The following is a 14,850-nucleotide window of genomic DNA, read 5'->3' as shown; positions in this document are numbered from 1 at the left end:
CACAGATTCGGCTTTCTTAACGCCATTGCCTCAGTCTGCTTCACATAGTACACATTGGTGCTACTTATAAAGGATGTAGGTGTTCTGGCTTAAATGCGTTTTTATTACGTTTTTCAGCACTAATGCATGCGGTAATTAACTGTAACACTGTTGAAATGAACGACCCCGCAACGACAACGGCACAAGAAGGACAACACATGCGCTCTCTACGAACTGTTTATTAGACGGAAAAGAGGCACACTCATGATCCTCAACTCAAGGATGTGGCAGCGCATTATCGCTCCGAACAGAGCCAGAGAGAGGAAATCGGCATAAAAAGAAGGCATGCATGTAATCACAGGACCCTTTTTATCCCGTGCGTATAAAGTACTAGCGGCCCTAGCTTCACATAAATGGGTTCTGAAACCAAATAGAAGAATAAAAAAATCTGAGCAAAAAAGCAGTGTCATACATTAGAAGCAAAAGCAGTCAGAAACCTAAAATAAAAGAAACACAAAAGCAAATGAGAACAAAAACCCACCACAACAACCAACCAAGCACCCACAATTCAGTGCGCAAAATTCTAGACATGAAACGAAGGTTTCTCAAGCAGTATATGCTGTTTCATGCATTTCTGCCTCCTCCTTGTTTCAGTCGTTCGTGATGAATCTCTGGGCGTTGCTGCGTACGAAAAATTCCATTATGAGCTCGTCCCGGGCCAGAAAAGACACGGCACCGACTTCCTCGGCGAAGGAGAAAGATAAAAAAAAATCCGAGAAGCCCGCGGTACTTTAACAAACCTTCGACATTTAATATAACAAAACGCTGAACATTAAAAACAAACCAGAACGAGCAGTTACTCCATTTACCTTGGGCATTCGTTACCTTTGCGAATTGTGTTCGTCCTTTTGGGGCCAAAGCAAATTTCCGACGTGTATTTGCACTCGGTAACAGAGGTCGTGCAAAATCCCGCGCGCTCTATGAACGAAATACACTCCAAACAGGTCACAATTGTGGTACTTGCCTTCAAATAACAATTCAGAAGACACAAGCCAGCTATATGAAATCACAGTCGATATGCGACACTCCATATCATTGGAAATGATCCAAACGCGACGATTTCCCGGTTGTTTACAGCAGCTTAGAGCACTCGAGAGCTACTCTGCATACTGCCATCTTCCTACGGACTACGTCGCCAGGTTCCAGCTCAGTTTTTTGTCCAGATTTAGCAAGTGTCTAAACAGCTGGTAACACACGCAAACCGTTGTATTATGGCGGCGTTCATGCGTTGCCCACTGGTACGCATGGGCTCAATGGGCAGCTTTCCCTCTAGTGTTGGTTATATTAACTCTGTGCGTCGAAATGAATGCGACAAGAAATAGTCGTTGCTAATAAACACGGTTAAAATGTGACATCGATAGCACTGCACACCATAATGCTAACTTGTCCCTTGTGGTCGCGCGTTCGTTTCGGTGTCGTCTGTTTCGACAGTCGGTTTGTTCAGACGACTTTGAGTTGCTCTCCGTTCTGTGCCTCCGGGAAAGATCAACATTTTGTGTTCGATTCGTCACGCATCGTTTTCTATTACAAGTGTGGTGATATGCCAGTGAAGTCAACGAACCAAAAGTCTGCAGCTGAAGTTAGAATTATTGTGTACAGTGCTATCGATGTCACATTTTCACCGTGGTTTTTAGTATTATTAGCAACGACGATTTCTTGTCGTATTCATTACGATTGATTGTAAAACATTTTATTCGCCGGAAAAAGCTTGGCAAGAGGTCGCCTTAAGTGGTCGAGAGTACGCAACCCTCGACGACTTTGTCAGCCCACTCCACCGCCAAAACTTGCGTTCTGGGGTTAGAGCTAGCCAGCACGGTCTCCCACCGCTCGAGAGAAGGAGCAGTAACTAGATCACCCTGAGGTGGCTCTATTTTACAGTCCCACAGGATGTGATCATAGGTGGCTCGTTGGCCACAGTGTTTACAATTTGGGTTGTAAAGACAAACAGAGGAGCCGCATCTTCGAAGCCAGCGCGCTACCCTCCCACCCACTGAGCCGGGACGTGGTTTGCCTCGCATTCCGGCAGATGGCGCGCCCTGTCAAACCAGCTTAGGGTGCCTCGATGCCAGCGCCGCCGTCCAGGGTGGTGACACGCTTTGGCATGCGCCGCGCCGCCGTCTTCTCCGCGCTCGCCATCTTGGGGCAAGTCGCTTTTCGTGCCGCTGCTGTGGAGGGTTCGAAACTGTGTTTTGCGCTGGATTCTGAGCTGATAACTGCTTTAATTCACGAAAAATAGCATGCCAGGGTGTTGTGTTCCATTGTGTGCCGGCTCGGCGAAGAAAGGAGCGCGACGTTTTCGTTTTCCACAGGATGAGGGACAGAGAAAAATATGGGAGGCGAAAGAGAAGCGTGAGAACTGGAAGGCGAATGACAGCGCGAAGATATGCGAGGCAAGCCACAATGTCTATGCTGTTTTTATGAATCATTAAAACTTCTTTTTTGGCTAGTTTGTTCATATAGATAATGTAAAAAAAATTAGCGCGGACACAGACCACGAGGAAGATGAGAGACAGACACAAGCGCTTGTGTTTGTGTACCGTCTTTCTCGTGGTCGTTGTCTGCGCTAAAGATTTTAGATCTTTTTCTAAATGTCGCTCACAGTTATGTGCTTTCAGTAGGAGTAACATTATACCACACCGCTCCGCCCATCCGCTTGTAAGCACTGACTTTGTGCGGTTTGAATATATGTTTTTGCCTTGTTCGCCAATCTCGCACTGTGCGCAACAGGAATTTTTGTGTGCCTGCAAAGCTGCAGCTCGAAGCCTAGTTAGAAACGTGATTACAGCGCGTGTTGCATCGCATTGCCTGGCATTGGAAGTAGCGCGCTTTGTTTTTGAGGCGGAACATTTTGAATTACCAGTTATGTGAAGGCTTACAAGCTAAATATATGAATCATTGCGTCTTTTCACTTTCAGTGAGCTACACTCATTCCGTATCATTCACGGAGTGTCTCACAATGATCTTTACTCTCTCGCGATCGCACATTCTTTTTGTTCAGAGCCGCGGTGAAAACACGTGAAGCAGGTGGAGCCCGGTATTTGTTGAAGGAATGCGCCATTGTGCTCTTTCAACAGCTGCCCTTTACACTGAATCTTGAAAGCTGGTAGCAGCCGTCGAGGCTTCCGGTTCACGCAGATTAAGGAGCATTCCCCTCTCTCCTTTTCAAAAAAGAATATAATAGGGGCTGACGGGTGAACCTCCCACGTGCTACCTACCCACTTTTCTGGCCAGAGTAGGAAGTGAAAATGCAGTCTATGAACAGGGAGTTTTGGCTGCAAAAACCTGCCTACGAGCCAGCCGTTCTGGAATTTCGCAAGTGGTCTTTTCGCAAGTGCTAAATTCTGCGCAGCACAAATAATAAGCCCCTTCCCCTTCGTTTTCTCAAATTATTCACGGGAATAATTTTTCGAGGTATTTGCGATTCGCAACGAACGCAAACGTTAGTTCCTCGCGAAAATTAAGTCGGTTACAGCATATGGCTGGCAATTCGACTAGTCGCGAAGAAACTTCTATTGTGAACTGGCCGTCGCTTTAAGTAAGCGGTCGAGAGGAAACAAGGTGCCTGCGCAGTACAGAAGTTCATCCCGAATACAGCTCTTTCTTCTCCATGTAATGACACATCGCGAGGCAAAGTGCACCGTTGTCAAACGCGCAAATACCGGTCCGAGGTTAAGCCAAATTTAAGTTTTTTTTTTTATGGGGTTTAACGTCCCAAAGCGACTAAGGCTATGAGAGACGCCCAAATTTAAGTGAAGTTAAATTTGCCCCTCCGACACCCGAATTAGTGCTGTCGATTGGTTGGCGTCCACAGAAATACTTCGTGATCCTGTGCTTATAATATCGCACCGCTTCCTTAACGCTTTTTTATTATCTCATTTGTTTGCGTGCACACGACCAGAGGCGCGAAATGACAGTTTCATCGTCTCTCTCATTTTAGCGCCACTTCGAGGAAGATCAGTTTGAGGGCAACAGAATGGATGGACGGCGGCTCCTCAAGTCATTGGCTGTCCCGACGTTGTTTGATTTTAGACGTGTTTGCCCACATTCGGCTTGCTAGCCTAGTATCCGCATCAGATAATCTGAGGAGCACTAGAGCCTCGGATATTTTTAGGTACTGATGAATTAATTTCTTTCTTGCGCGAACAGCTCAGCCGAAGCGAAGAAAGCCGCCTGCACCGCGGCTTTTTCCCGGTAGTTCTACACCTGACGCTACAAAAGGCTCTTCGCCAACCCCTGAGACGCCACCTGACCAGGAAGAGACCCGAGCCGACTGCGATGCAAAATATTTTTCATATGCGCGGCTGATTAAAACGTCAACTAGTTGTTCATCTGCATCAACAGACGCAGTTAAAGCCTTTTGCATGTCATGCACCTTATAAACTCCGTCATGTTCTGGCAGTACAAAAGGCATTGCTCTGTGAAGCAGTCACTGCAGTTAAAATAACCGCTTTGAGCATCTGAGACGGCCAAAGAGTAAGTGCTGTCCTAGCTGCACAGTGGCCATTTGCTCTAAAAGCTGCGCTTGTAAGCAAACGCTAGCTCTTTTCTCATTTATATCACTAAGCAAAAAGTGCTCAGAACTGTGAGCATATATGCAGAAACCTTATACAGCTCAGCCTGCTAGCGAAAGCGCGTTCTAAAGAAGGATACCGGCCGACGCTCCGTAGGCCCGCATTTCAGCGCTTGCCCCAAGATGGCGCCCACGAAGGTCGTGTCTCCACCCTGTACGGCGCAGCGCTGGGCATCGAGGCACCCTAAACCAGCTGCTTGGCTCGCGTCTGCGACAGCTTTACACGCAGTTGGCGGCAGTTTTTTCTTAATTTCAGGAAATGCAGGCAAGTACCGACGTTTAATTGCGTTTCAAATAACGTAGACCATACCAAGCTGCCCCGTGAGCGAAGTTGGCTCTCGATTAGGCCAGTAGTTTGCTCACAGGATTTTTTTTTAAAATCCCCCAGATAAAAACGGAATTCTCTGACCGACTGACTGAATGGCTGCTTGAAAAACTTTATATTTAATATATGTACAGGGAGCGAGTGGAGCGGTCATTAAGGGGCCGTCTCTTACAAACGCTAGGTGGGCTGCTCATTACAGCAGCCCATTGGCTGTAGCTGCTGCTTGGGCGCACCCGAGCAGGGCCTTTTGGCTCGCCAGGTCAGAGAAGTCGAGCAGGGCCGCCCCCCAGTCCTCCCGGGAAAGGTTGGGGATAGGAGGAGGGCGCGGGGTTGATTGGCATGCCCACACCATGTGGTAAAGGTCCGAAGACTTTTCCCTACATTGCGGGCACTCCCCTGTGCACGCCGGGTCGAAATGTTTGATGACTGCAGGGCACAGCCGTGTTTTAGAACAAAGGCGAAGGAGTAAGCGTTCCTCCGCCTTCGTGAGGCCCTTGCAGGGTTTCATAAAGATTGCATGGTCGAATTGGTAATATTGGATGATTTCCTTGAAGGTAAAAGCCGGATTGGGGTCGGAGTCCGCATCGGGGGGAGGCCAGGGCGATGCCCAGAGAGTGAGCGTGAGGGACGCGGGACGACGGCCGCTTCGTTGCCCTTATTCGGTATGCCAAAAAGGGAATGAAGCCCCTTTCGATGTTCCTGTAGGCCCCTCGCGAGCCGCTAATGATGACCCGCGAGTCCTGATCGGCGGCGGCGAGCGTGATTGCCTCCTCTTCTGCATGAGTAATGTCTTGTGCTTTGAACGTAAGGCTGTTCACTGCGGAGTTTTGGTGGACGACAGATGCGTGCACCAACCCTCATGGTGTGGGCCGGTGGCGTCCGCGTAAAACACTCCACGTTTGTTTCCATAGTAGCGTGCCAAGGCTCCCGCCCGCGCGAGGAGCCGGACACTATGGTCGTCTCGTGTTATGTTGGCCAGAAGGCGTACGTGCAGGGCATATGTCCAGATTTCGGGAATGCGCACGCGCTCTTCGGTCAGTGTTGGATGATAGATGTGAAGTCGGGCAAGTAGGCGGCGACCCGACGGCGTCTTTGAGAGTCTTGTGTAGTGGTTTGTCAAGTGTGCTTCTCGGAGCTCAACGAAGGTGTTGACCATCCCCAGTCCCAGGAAGCGCTGGTTGGACGTGGTGACCGGGAGGTCGAGAGCACGCTTGTAAATCTTACGGAGAACCACCTCAGGGCTTCCTCATCACATTTGCGAAGGTGATGGTAAGCAGTCGAGTACAAGACTCGACTGGTTACGAATGCGTGCGCCAGCCGCAAGGCATCTTTGCACCGTAACCCCCCGCGGTTATTGGAAACCCGGTGGATCATGCGGCACACTGGTCCCCCACCTTGCGCAATTTCCTCAGTGTTGTGTCGACATGGCGGCGTTTACTGATAAAGAGACCCAGTACTCTGATCTCAGCGTATTCTGGGATGGCTCCGCTCGCTAGGGACAGTTCGATTTTGGTAGTGCACTTCGGCGAGGGTCGAATGTGCACAAATTCCGATTTGGCCGGGGAGCATTCAAGGCCGCAGCGGCGGGCGCAAGTGTCCACAATCTCCGCCGCTTTCTGCAGGTTGGATTCAATGTCTCCTACTGATCTGAGCTTAGCCCAGATGGTGATGTCGTCGGCATTGAACGCGTGCTGTATGCCTTCGACACTTTCCAGCTGAGCTGGAAGTTTCTTCATTGCCATATTGAATAGTAGGGGTGAGAGGACCGCGCCCTGCGGTGTACCTCTCGTACCTAATGGGTAGGGGCCGTACTCTTCATCTTGTATCCAGATATGCGATTGCCGGGCAGAGAGAAATTGTCTAATGTAATGAAACGTGTTGTGTTCACAGTTGGTTTGAGAGAGCTAATTCATAATGGTGTCGTGTGTTACACTGTCGAAAGCCGCCTTCAATTCGAATACGAGTACTACCTTGTCATTAAGCGTGTATTCGACGGGATTCAGAATTTCGCGCTCTAATTGAAGCAGGACATCCTGCGAGGACCGGTGCTGGCGGAACCCGAACATGGTGTTGGCGAATACATTTTGGTTTTCCAAAAACTCGGACAGCCTGTCTTGCACCATAGGCTCTGTCAGCTTTCCCCACAAGACGTGAGGGAGATGGGGCGGAGTTTGTCCGTGTTTATGGCTTTGCCGGCTTTAGGAGCCGGCAAGCGCCCGTCGCCGCAGCCGCCACCACACGGCGACACTGTAAAGCAGTCGACAGCGCCACCACACGACAAGCCCGGGGCCTGGGTCAACGCTGTGAAACATGGAACGCAGGTGAGCGGTTTGGACCCGGCTGCCTCCTCCTCCCCTCCCTCCTGCCCCTCTGCGGCATGCAGTGCCGAGCAAACCAAAATAGCAGCCCTTGAGGGTGAAATTGAGATGCTGCTCCAGAAAACTGCGGTCCTAGAATCGCAATCAAAACAACCTATCACTCCCCCCCTCGCACCCCGCTACTCAGGCAAAGGAGAGTCAGCCCGCGGCATCGAACGCAGCACTGAACGCGGACGCTGAACCTGAGGTCCGTCTAGAGGCCCGCATGGACGCCCGTTTCAATGCCCTAGAAAGTCTAAGTTCCACTGCAACCACCACCGCGAACGTAAAAATTCCCGAAATTTTACTCACAATCGGCGCACAGCACATCGCACAATCTTCGCGTGGCGTCCGACGAGTCGCCGGTCTACTCAAAGACGTGCCTGGCCGCTATCCCAAAACCTCGCGTCGCGTCATGGAAACTTTAGCAGAAGACGATGACAGCTGCTCGCTCTCCGGCATAGAGGATGGCCCCCTCACTGCGAGTACTGGCTCCGGAGCAACGTCCCTACCATCACCCTCTCATTTAACTAACCATGGCCGACAGGCCTCAAATTAGGCGCTTTCCTCATACCAATTCGGCCACCCCCATCCAAATTACCCAGTAGAACTGCCGGGTATTCCGTACCCGCGCCAAGCGGGCGAACCTCCGGCTCTTCCTGTTAACATTCGATTCACTTCCTGCGGTGGTTGCCCTCCAGGAGCGAGGGAGCGGCGCAACTCTTACAAATTATGTTACGTTCCAGCAGGACCCCTCTACCTGTATCTGCGTGCAGAAAAATTACACAGCCAACTTGGTTGATTTGGACCTCAATACTACATACTGCTATGTGATGGTCACTCTTCTTCCGCTTAAGAAAAAAACGCACCCTTATACCCTCTTTACACGGGCAGCCTAACTATAGTTAACGTTAACTGCAGTTATAGGTCTTAACAATGGTTAGCGCAAACCATAGTTACCTGCGCTTACACGCGGTTTGGGCATGTCGGATAGAATGACAGAAACCACCATGTGACTTCCTCCATTGTGAATTTTTTTGCAACTACAGTAGTGGATTATTAAACAAGATTACATTAAAAAAGGATAAATGAAAGAAAGAGAGGTTGTTTCTCGCACTACTACCTGCATGGCAGAGCACTGCTTGCGCATTTGCGGGCATTAACGAAAACCTGAAAGGAAGTCTACAAACAATGATCATAGTTGACTTTATAGCCGACAATAGCCACCTGTAGCCACTACTTTCCTAGGAGCAGCAATGCTTTCCTTCCTCCATGAATGTGAGCATTGTGCCTACAGTGAACTATAATTGTGCCGCTTTTGACATCAATCGCAACGTGTGTGCGTCATGAGAGGAGTCAAGCGCGGTGCCTCGACTGGTGTGCGAAATCGTGTCTTGTGAGCATATCATTCTTTTCCGACGTTGAACACTGCGGCTGTGATGGCTTTGAGCAGGCCTGTGGCGGACGTTGCGGACGACGCCGACGCTGAATTTTGGGCTGCTTTCGCGGCGCATCAGGCAGCACTTCAACGCCTCCGCTTGCAGCAGCTTGCTCTGAGCGCCGACATCGACATGCTGGAAGCGAAGAGCAGGCGTCATCGAAGGCGAGCTAAACGCCTTTTGTTGGCGGCGATGGGGCAATGCACACGGCAGCGTGGTGTATGGATGCACCCGCGCCCAGAGTCGTGGTATGAAACGACGTTGGCACATCTTCCGGACAGCAGCTTCCGCGAGAATTTCCGAATAAACCGCTCCACATTCCAATACATTGTGGGCGCTTGTGAGAGCATGCGGCGGCAAGATACGAACATGCGAAAGGCAATTACACTCGAAAAACGTGTGGCGATTGGCCTTTACCGCCTCGCAACATCAGCTGAAGAGCGGACTGTCGCCAACCTCTTTGGCGTGAGCCCTGCCTCCGTCAATCTGGTATTCAGAGAGTTCTGTGGAGTGATTGTGCAGAACTTGGAAGCGCGATTTGTGGGCTTCCCGAAGTGTCATGAATTGCATGAACATATGCGCCAGTTCACAGCAATTTGTGGCTTCCCACAAGGTGTTGGTGCACTGGATGGCTGCCATATTGAGGTGTGCCCTCCAAAGGAGGAGGCGGCAGATTACTACAACTATAAAGGGTGGTACAGCACCATCCTCCTCGCTGTGGTCGACCACAGTTACAAGTTCTTGTACACGAACAGTGGGAGTCCTGGAAGGAATAATGACTCTGCCGTGTTTCAGACCTCACGTCTTCCACGTATTCTATCCAGTAATCTCTTCCAGTCAGCAACAAAGGAAATTCAAGGGGTACAAGTTGGTCCCGTCCTCCTTGCTGACCAAGCGTTTGCTCTGCAGAGGCATGTTATGAAGCCTTACCCCTTTCCTGGTGCTGCTGGGTCGCCCGAACAGACCTTCAACTACCATTTATCAAGTGCCAGACGTGTTGTTGAAAACGCGTTTGGACGAGTGAAGGCACGCTTCAGAATGTTGTTGAAGGGCCTTGAGTGCGATATTCACAATGTGAAAAATGTGATCCGTGCTGCTTGTGTGCTACACAATATCTTCGAGTGCCTCAGTGATCAGTGCGATGCAGGCTGGCTGAGTGTCGTGCAAAGCGCAAACGAAAGGCGTCCTCAGCCATTATGCACGAGTAGCCGAATAGAGCCATCGGGAATAGCTGTGAGGAATGCCCTAGCGAAGAACCTTGCAGACAACTGAAACGTTTTGCAAGAGTCTGCTATGTCAGCTGCTGGTCCTAATGAGTGTGAGCGTGCCACTTTCTCCTTCTTTTGCTCTTTGAATGATTGTCATAGCTAGTGCGACTAGGCGAGCGAACAGTACAGTTCCATCACCACATGCAGCACCACTTTGTACTGTGCTTCTACTCGGGCTGTCTGCATTATGCCGTAGTCATAGCACAATGCCATATGCATCCCCTCCCCCACGCGCACACACCAGAACAGCTTGCATAAGGGTATGTGCTCCATTATGGCACCTACAAACATAGAATGATCCTTCTGATAAGCAGGAAAGGTTGTGTGATTTGTGTTTCATGCCTGTCTACTGGTTTGGTTTGGTTTATTGGGGTTTAACGTCCCAAAGCAACTCAGACCATCAGGGACGCTGTAGTGAAGGGCTCCGGAAATTTCAACCACCTGAGGTTCTTTAACGAGCACTGACATCGCACAGTACACGGGCCTCTAGAATTTCGCCTCCATCGAAATTCGACCAACGCGGCCGGGATCGAACCCGCATCTTTCGTTCCAGCAGCCGAGCACCATAACCACTGAGCCACCACGGCGGGGCCGTGCCTGGCTACTACTGGATGACTGAATGAACTGGAATTGTTTTAGCTGGGGTAAATGAAGGTTTTCTTTCATTGTGGGCCACATAAATGTACTTAGGGTGAATACACAGTCTGCTCCTGCATGGCAGCTTCAAAGGAGATGCTGTTTAACACAAGTTGCCTGCTCTGGCATTGCTGGATTTTTTGTTGATTTTTATCGTTTGGTTTGTTTTCTTCAGCCTCGGTATTCATACTTTTCTTGGACTGTGGTTTAAGCCGTCATATTTTTTCTCACATGTGGGCTTCTGATGAATATGCTGCTCCTCTCTTTGAAATTATCTGCGACATTGACTTTGCGGTCCTGCGACATTGATCTGCGGTCCTCTTTTCATCACTGTTCAGTTTGTGATGGGTCGGACAGTTGCATCTGACCGTCTTTCAAGGTTGGCTAATCCTTGGCATGTCTTTCTTGGCAAAGATTGTTGTTTGGCTTCCAGTATGTTTTTCATCTGTCACGTTCATTAATATGGGTTGCAACAGCTTTGCTGCCTTGGGCAAAAATATTCTTGCACACTGACTCACCAGCAGCTGTGCCAGGCTGGAAATCAGCCTATGGCAGCATGTTTGAGAAGTTAATTCTGGCTTGCTTTCTTCTGACAGTACAGTTCTGATGCCGTGTTTCCTGCCTTTCTTTAGTAGTGGATGGCTGGATGAGCTGTGCAATTCTAAATGCTTTGGCTAGTTGAGGTTTAGTTTTGTTCGGGGCTGCGTAGATGTGCTCAAGATGAATAGATGTGTGGTCCTGCTGCGGAGCAGCTTGAGAGATGTGGCACCATGTAACAGGAGTGTGCTCTGTGTTTCTATTGAGGATTAGGGGAAGATGGTGGCCGCAGGTTGGCGCACGAGTTTTGCTCTTGCTGCAGCAGAGCTGATGGGTTGCTGGTCAGCTGGCACCATTTATTATTACTTCTGTAAGAAAGAGAGTTGGGGTTTGCTGCCTCAGCGGCTAGCGCTGCCGAAGGCGAGGAAGATGACAGAAGACGAAGCTGACGAAGCTCGGGTGCGCGCTTACGAACGCCGGCCTGCTGAGCAGCACTGCTGGGACAAGGACTGTGCCCGAACACACTAACTGTGCGAGTTTCCACATTACACTTGGTGGAGGTGCTGCTTGTTCTCCCCGTGGATCTACGCCACGATGCCCAGGCTACCAGGCTCTACCATGACGTCCGACACCTCGGTCCAACCTGCCCAGGCTGTCATCTGTTCCGGTGCCGTCCGTCAGCGCGACCCGACAATCTTCAGCGGCACTGACGACACCGACGTAGAAGATTGGCTGGCCTCCTACGAACGCGTGAGCGCCTACAACAAATGGGATGATGTCGTTAAGCTCACGAACGTCATCTTCTACTTGACTGACGTCGCCAACTTGTGGTTCCGCAACCATGAGGCGGATTTTACTACCTGGGCGGCTCTCAAAACCAGCCTGACTGACGTCTTCGGCCGCCCCGCTGTCCGAAAACTTCGTGCCGAACAACGTTTGCGCAGTCGTGCCCAGCAGAATGGCGAGAATTTCACCAGCTACATCGAGGACGTTGTTGACTTGTGTAAGCGGCTCAATCCATCTATGAGCGAGGCTGACAAAATCAAACACATTCTGAAATTGATTGAGGACGACGCATTTCAGATGCTGGTGTCTAAAGATCCTCAAACCGTCTCAGACGTCGTCTCTTTATGTCAGAGCTACGACGAGCTCCGAAAACAGCGTCATGCCAAACCGGCGTGTCATTTGCCCGGACGACAACCTTTCGAGCTTGGCGGTAGGCGGTCCTGCTAACGATCAGCCGACCCTTCTTTAGCACATCAAGCAGTTTGTGCGAGAGGAGGTCGCCCGTCAGTTATCGCTGGTTACCTCCCAACCCGCCCCAACGCCATCACTATCGCCTTCGATTCAGCGTGTAATCCAGGAGCAGGTAGCTGAGGTCCTGCCGCCCATTAATTCACCTACTCTGGTCACTGTACCGTTGACATACGCTGAAGCAGTCATCTGGCCATGACCTCAGCCGGTTCTTCCGACTTATGCGCCGCCTGTCAACGTGTACCCTCAGCAGCAGCTCGCCCCTGCACTGCCACGCACTCACCATCCTTTGCCTCGCACCGGTCCCCGCCCTGTGAATCCGTGGCGCACCCCTGACAACCGCCCCACATGCTATGCCTGCGGTCTCGCTGGTCATGTGGCCCGCTGTTGCCGTACGCGCGGATCCGGTCCTTACGACTACGGGCGCTCGCCAACGAACGACGCTTCATTTCCCTCCGTCCCTGTCTCTTCTCTGCCGCCTCCGAATCCCTCTCCGCCTCGCTCAGACTCCTACAACCGAAGCCATCGGTCACAGTCTCCTCGACGCCATTCGCTCTCTCCTATGCGCCGCCGGTCCCCACCTCTTCAAGCGGAAAACTAGGCGCCGCAGTTCCGGAGGCAAGAACTGCGCCGTCAACGACCGTCTCAAGCCCTATGAACGTTTTTGAAGTGATCGTTGAAGGTGTTACTGTTGACGCGCTTATTGACACTGGTGCTGCCGTGTCCATCATTAGTCGCAACTTGTGCCGCAAATTAAAAAAAGTGATGACGCCGCTTTCTGACCTTTCGCTTCGCACCGCCAGCGCTGACCCCATTCGCCCTATCGCAGCGTGCACTGCCCGCCTCGTCATCCAAGGCCTCTCCTACACCATTGAGTTCTTCGTTCTCACCCGCTCCTCTCATGACATCATCCTCGGGTGGGACTTTCTCTCCGCGCATCACGCCATCATTGACTGTGCACGTGCTGAAATTGATTTGTCGCCGCTGTGTGATGCTCTTGTGGACTCCTCCGCTGTTACCGCCGCGCCTATTCTCGCCGCTGACGACGTCGACGTACCAGCTTTCTCTTCTGTTTTCGTGCCGCTGACTTGTGCTGCCCTCTCTGACGCTACTGTCTATTATTCACCCTCACTTCTTTGTGGGCACCGAAAGTCTGTCTTGCTCCCTCATGCCGTGCTCACACTTGCTGGTGATTGTGGCGCTCTGTACGTCGCGAACCCGTTGCCTTTCCCCACCACTTTACTTCGGGGAGAATCACTTGGTACGGTTGATGTCATCGATCTCGACGACGCTTCTCCTGTCCTTGATGACCCTGACGCCCATGACATCAACGCCCTCACTCCTCCCGCCGACGTCGCCGACCCGTCCTCCCCGGATATATTTTCCCATTCTGTCGATGCCGCTCTACCACCTCACCAACGCGCCCAGCTCATCGCTTTGCTGCAGCGCTTCCGCGCATCCTTCGACTCTCCTCAAGCACCGTTGGGTCGTGCCGCAGCGGTTCGCCACCAGATCGACAATGGCACCCATGGACCCTTGCGCCAACGCGCCTACCGCGTCTCCTCCGCCGAGCGCCGCATCATTGATGAACTGGTGAACGACATGCTACATCGCGGCGTGATCCAGCCCTCTCACAGCCCATGGGCTTCTCCAGTCGTGCTCGTCAAGAAGGAGGACGGATCCATCAGATTCTGCGTAGACTACCGCCGGCTAAACAAAATTATTCGGAAGGACGTCTACCCCCTGCCTCGTATCGATGACGGGCTGGATTGCCTGCAGGGAGCGGAGTACTTTTCTTCGTTGGATCTGCGCTCTGGGTACTGGCAGGTGCCGATGGCCAACGTCGATCGCCCGAAAACAGCTTTCATCACGCTTGATGGGCTGTATGAATTTAATGTGATGCCCTTCGGTCTCTGCACCGCGTCTGCCACTTTTGAGCGTACGATGGACAACATCCTCCGTGGCCTTAAATGGCAGACATGCCTCTGCTACTTGGACGACGTTGTCATCTTCTCTCAGAATTTTGCGTCTCATCTTCTTCGCCTCGAGAGTGTTCTTCGCTGTCTCAGTGACGCTGGCCTGCAGCTAAACTTGAAAAAGTGTCGCTTCGGCGCTCGTCAGCTGACTATCCTAGGCCACGTCGTGTCCAAGGATGGAGTACTCCCGGACCCTGCCAAGCTCCGCGCAGTTGCTGATTTCCCGCAGCCCACATCCCTGAAAGAACTCAGAAGCTTTCTTGGCCTTTGCTGCTACTTTCGCCGTTTCATCAAGAATTTTGCTGCCGTTATCGCCCCGCTGACGCAACTTCTCGCTGGTAGCCACGACTTGTCGGCTTGGTCCCCTGCATGCGACGAAGCTTTTGGAACGCTGCACCAGCTCCTCACCTCTCCTCCGATCTTGCGCCATTTCGACCCTTCCGCGCCAA

The 14,850-nt window shown here is 51.4% G+C and overlaps 2 pseudogenes; one reads left to right on the top strand and one right to left on the bottom strand.

Annotated features, from left to right (window-relative positions):
* The window catches only part of LOC149355015 (calsyntenin-1-like), a 489,555-nt pseudogene that overhangs the window by 153,528 nt on the left and 321,177 nt on the right, over positions 1 to 14,850 (top strand).
* Positions 5,128 to 6,670, bottom strand: LOC149355022 (uncharacterized; annotated as a pseudogene).

This window comes from Amblyomma mixtum, chromosome 3, assembly GCF_055824585.1.
Source record: "Amblyomma mixtum isolate Tamu chromosome 3, ASM5582458v1, whole genome shotgun sequence".
In the NCBI taxonomy this organism is placed as follows: domain Eukaryota; kingdom Metazoa; phylum Arthropoda; class Arachnida; order Ixodida; family Ixodidae; genus Amblyomma; species Amblyomma mixtum.
Note: the sequence above shows the minus strand (reverse complement) of the source record. Positions and strands in the feature narration are given on the sequence as shown.